The sequence below is a fragment of the Lactuca virosa genome, chromosome 4, assembly GCF_052849685.1.
Source record: "Lactuca virosa cultivar CGN04683 chromosome 4, Lactuca_virosa_CGN04683_v6, whole genome shotgun sequence".
Lineage (NCBI taxonomy): Eukaryota > Viridiplantae > Streptophyta > Magnoliopsida > Asterales > Asteraceae > Lactuca > Lactuca virosa.
In genome coordinates, this window is record NC_136429.1 from 184,120,994 (window position 1) to 184,126,520 (window position 5,527).

At 36.8% G+C, this 5,527-nt stretch overlaps 1 non-coding gene across 1 annotated transcript; it reads right to left on the reverse strand.

Annotated features, from left to right (window-relative positions):
• Positions 1–3,621: 3,621 nt before the first annotated feature.
• On the reverse strand, positions 3,622–3,729 carry LOC145110518 (small nucleolar RNA R71). The gene has a single exon (XR_013709896.1). It is a non-coding gene; the product is annotated as a small nucleolar RNA R71 (small nucleolar RNA).
• Positions 3,730–5,527: the final 1,798 nt, after the last annotated feature.

Here is a 5,527-nt window from a genome sequence, read left to right on the forward strand (position 1 = left end):
ATGGATGGAAAGGTACACACTTTCATTGCATGACTCGTTGCGAAGTGATTTACTGATCAAACCCCATGGATTGACTATGATGAAACCTTCTCACCAGTGGCCAAGATAAAATATATTAATATAGTGCTCTGCATGGCTGCCTTTCATGATTATTGATATTTCCTTATTTATAAACATTGTCAGGCAATATTTTAATACATTTTGATTAATATTTTAGTTATTTACAAAGATAAGTGGTACTTATAAGATTGAATTTTATTTTGTAGTCAAAAGGAGCAATCTTGATGAATAAGGACTAAAAGCGACAAGTGGCGGCACTTTGGAGGATCGAAGAATTAAAGAAAAGAAAATCTCAACAAAAAGCTAAATTCACGACGTGGATATCAATTCCACGACATGGTGTGGGTGTTCCTAGAAGATGAGTACACGGGAAGTCAGAGTCCTTTCCCGATAAGGATTCACCCTAATTCACTACGTGAAGTCGTAGTCCACGACGTGGAGTGCAAAAATCACGAAAACTATATATATCCATGATGCTTACGATTTTAAGGAGGTTTTAGATTTTTGGAGGTTTTAGAATATGATTTCTAAAGTCAAATAACCGAGAGAATTCAAGTTTTAGCACCCAAGGAAGAAGAAGGAGTTGAAGATCATAACTTCCACTTTTAAATTGGTACAATTGACTATGTTTTTAATCATTGAATTAGTGTGTTTGAATTCTGCCATGAGTAGCTGAATCTAGCTACCTCTGTCTAGCTAGATGAAACTTCAACTCATGGTTTAGTTATTTAGTTATGGATTTTGCTAGTTGGTTAACTGCTTGTGCTTGATTATTAATAACTAGCATGCTAATATTTGATACTTAAATTGCTTGAAATCATGTTTCTGTGTAGCTTAGTGAATATTAATTTACATGAACTTGATACCTAGTAAACTAGTGACCATTAAATTATAAGAGCTAGGATATTACCAATCTTAGAATAAGTAATTAAAGTTATCAAATTTGGCTGTGCTGGAGAACATATATTGTGACTGTAATTGTGTTTGTTTAATCTATCTTACATAGCTCCATGAATTATCGACATCAAGTTTTTGGCACCGTTGCCGGGGAATTGCTATTTAGTTTAAAATTTACTTGCTTTAGGTTAATAGATCCTCTTTGTGGGGTAAAACTTGCAAAAAGTTAATTTTGAGCGTTAGTTTTTTTAGTGAAGTCACGACGTGGGCCTTAAGCTCACGACGTGAATTCGGTTATTTCATGTTTTTTGTTATTTTTTCATTTCTGTTTAGATTTTTTTGCGACAACATGAGGTGGTGCTCTTGTGACATCCCCAATTTCACGGCCATAAAAGACCGATTTCGTTTATGCTTTTTAAAATAAAACCAGAGTAATAATTTGATTAAAAGTGTTGCAGAATTTGTTCCCATAAAAACATGATAAATATGTTATCAAATCATTTCTGAAGAAATGTATTTTATTCATTTAAACCACTGGGATGTCATTGTCAATACAAAAACATATGCATAAACAAAACTTACATTCATTTACACTAGTAATCTATTTCTCCTTTTTAATCTCTCAGTGTAAAGCAACATCGTATCGATACCTGTGATACAAATAAACTGAGTGGGTCAGGCTTGGGAGCCTGGTGAGCATATAGGGTTTTCAACCCACAATAAATAAATTTATTATGTTTAACCATCAAACAATCAACCCAAATACCCAACCCCATTATCTTCTTTATTTCTTAAGGAATTACCCTAAGAATCATCTATCACTCATTCCTAAGGAATTTTCCTAAGGAATAGGCACGAAGTCCATCGCTGCCCAAGGTTTATACTACTAGCACTAACAAACGTCGATCCCCACATACTGATCCTATACAGTGATCTTACTAGATCTAGCCTAAAGGATCGATATGAACAACCAACTGACGAAACTGCTTCGGAAATTCCCTAGCAGTAAACGAGGATCGAAAAAGACATCAAATGAGAGGAATGGAATAAGTTTCACCACGAACCTTCGTTCGTAAAAGAAAGAACCACAAGACAATTAAGTCAGGGGTAGTTATCAATGCCTAGCCGTGGTCCGAATATCGTGAGGTAATTTACCCCCAGACTTACCCTATCCAGCATAGAACTTTGCCTAGCAGTGATCTGAATATCGTGAGGTATGTAACCCCCAGACTCACCCTATCTAGCATCGAACTTTGCCTAGCCATGATCTGAATATCGTGAGGACAGGAAATCCGTTAAAAATTCATAACTTCTACATCCGACGTCCGTTTTCGTCTGTCTTTTTACCGTTGTACTACTATTGACGAGACCTTCGATTCTCGTTTAGGTTGTGTCGGCTAAAAATCATTCGATCTAAAATTCGAGTTTTTAGTTGTCTACTGCTAAGCTGAAACTTAGAAAAATCATAACTTCCTCATACGAAGTCAGATTTAGGCGTTCTTTTTATACATACTCTCGGTTTAACGAACACTACAACTTTCATTTAGATCACCAAGGCTAAAAAGTAGTTTATCAAAAGCTCACTTTTTACGTCATTCGGCACCGTGCCGGTTTTGTCGCGAAACTTCGACAAGTCATAACTTGTTCGTTATAACTCGGATTTCGGTATTCTTTATATATCCGTAATCCTTGTCACGCCCACTACAAGTTTCTTAATAGATATCGGCTTTATCTAATATTTATTTTCGACGCTCATTTTTATTTTTAGTTAATTAAATCCTAGTAATTAAGCATAACACACATAATATTCACATAATTCCTTTTCATTTCTTCAAAATGAGTTTCAAAGGTTAACCTAGACTATTATGTCAATATTAATGCCTGGACTAGAAACACGGGCGTTACAGGTCTTTACCACGTCGTGGTGAACAGTCAGTAGGAATTTTTAAGTAGTTTTTGTTCAATTTTACGTTTTGATTTGTGTTTTTGTTGCAGTAGTACATGACCCGTGGATCCAACACACCACTTGAAGATCCAGAGTCATCCCTTCACAAGAAGATGTATAAAAACATAGGAACCAACCCACCAAGAAGTCGCCTTTTAAAGATCTAAAATTAGTTTTGGAAAGAAGAAGGGGAAGAACATAGGTGAATCAAGCAATTCCGCGAAGAACGAAAGCAAATTAGAAAGCTTTGAGCAAAATCCAAATCTTCACGAATCCGATTCCAAAACAGAAACAGATAAAGAAGGAAGCAAAACCGAAGACGATCCGAAAAACGAGATGGCAAACATTGTGGATATCTCTATGGAGGCATATAAAAAGAGAATCTGAGAGGACACCGGTCTCGGTCTCGTACAACCTGCAATACCAGCTGCAACAACATTCGAGCTGAAGGACACATTCTGTCTACACTTAAGGAAGTTATATTTTCTGTGAAAGATCATGAGCATGCTTACAAACACCTTGATGAAGTCAATGACATTTCTAATTACTTCAACATCCCAAATGTTCCATGCACTATAGTTTTACTTAGCATGCTACATGCCACTTTCAAGGGGTCTGCTAAAGATTGGTTGAAGGCACTTCCACACGGTGCAATTACTACTTGGGCTCAAATGCGTGAGTAATTTTTAGAACACTTTTTCCCACCTTAAAATTTTGCTAAACTCAAGAAAGCCATAGCAAATTTTGAGCAACAACGGGATGAGTCACTTTACGAAGCATAGGAATGCTACAAGGCATTGATAAGAAATTGTCCCCCAAAATGATTTGAATGAGCAACAAGAAGTATCAATCTTTTCTGATGGGGGTTAATGTCATGAGAATGCGACTCCTTGATTCTCAAGGACCGCTAACCAAGAAAAATACATCAGAAATCAAGGAATTAATTGAAGAAGTTTCCAAGCATTCGCGTGAATATCACAATCCTAGAAATGATGGAGCGAGAGGAATTAGGGGTGGTACTTCTGAAGATATGGTTGCTTTTCTAGCTATGCTAAACACTTTGGACCGAAGGATGACAAAGATGGACCAATCCATACATGCTATGCGAGTTGGTTGTGAAAGATGCAATGGTCCTTATCTAACCAAATACTTCCACTTGGATGAGAATGAGAATAAGAAGGCTCAAGTTTGTTACTCAAGCAGAGACAAATATGATGCAGAAAGGAGGAAGCCAAAGAAAGAGTGGTTGCCATATGATGAATATAAGAAACAAAAAGAAGAAAAGTATAGGCAAACTGATTGAGGATTTTATGAAAAAGAGCAACCACCTGAAAAGAAGGTCGATCTTGAGTCCATGTTGACTAGATTCATGGAGGTTTCGGAGAAAAGACATAATGACAACGATGCGGTGATAAGAGACCATCAAATTCTCATGAGAGACTAGCAAGCTTTGCTGAGGAATCATCAAGCATGAATACACAACATCAAAGCTCAACTTGGACAATTAACAACTTTGGTTAATGAAGGATTTTCACCAAAAATTCCCGACAAAAAGCCTCAACCGCAAGTTATGGTGATTGAAACTGAAGAAGATACCATCTCTGAATTTCTTGAAGCTTGGAAGTCGAGCCACATCAGCCTGGACCAAAGCCGAAGAAATGAAAGATTAAAGAAAAATTTAGTGCTGAAACATCGAACCCACAACGTGAGCATCATAAGGCCACGACGTGAGGTGGGTCTGATCAGAAAATTTTTGCTAATGTTCAAGCTTATTATCCTCCGCTTCCATTTCTGTCTCGAGCAAGAATTCATCCGCTGGAGCAAGAACATTTGAAATTTATGAAGCAAGTAAAGGGTATTCCAATAAATACTCCTTTTATCGATTCATTGTCCCAAGTTCCTGAATACGTTAACTTTTTGCAAGACTTACTCGATAGCCGCCAATAATTTATAGAAGAATTCCAAGGTAATCCTTAGTGAGCGGAGTTCTAAAGTGGTATTGGGAGAATTACCAAAGAAAATGGGAGATCGTGGATGCCTTACTCTTCCGTGTGAATTTGGAAATAACATGAAGACTTATGCTTTAGCTGATTCGGGGGCAAGCATAAATTTAATGCATTACTCGTTCTATCAAAAGCTAAAGTTTTTGGATTTAAATGCTACTAGAATGACGATTCACATAGCCAATCGTTCAGTGACTCATCCTCGAGGCATAATGGAGGATATATTGGTCAAAACTGGGAAATTTGTTTTTCCAGTTAATTTTGTCATTTTTGATATGAAGGAAGATACCAATGTCCCAATAATTCTTGTTCGTCCTTTACTAAATACTGATAGATCCTTGGTTGACATTCGAGAATCTAAACTTACTTTGAGAGTTGGAGATGAAGGAGTTACCTTTGGAGTGGAAGATGGATTTCAAAAGGATTATGCTCAACGTGAAGTCTTTAACATAGATAAAGAAAATGAACTTGAGGAGTTGGAAAAGCTAATGGAAGAAGAAATTCAGTCAATTCAGCAAGTAAAACGTACGAAGCCAAGAGCATCCATTCCGACAATTTTTGAAGTAATTGCTTACAAACTCCAACATCTTGGGCGAGTAAGGAGAGTGAAGAAGACTTAGTA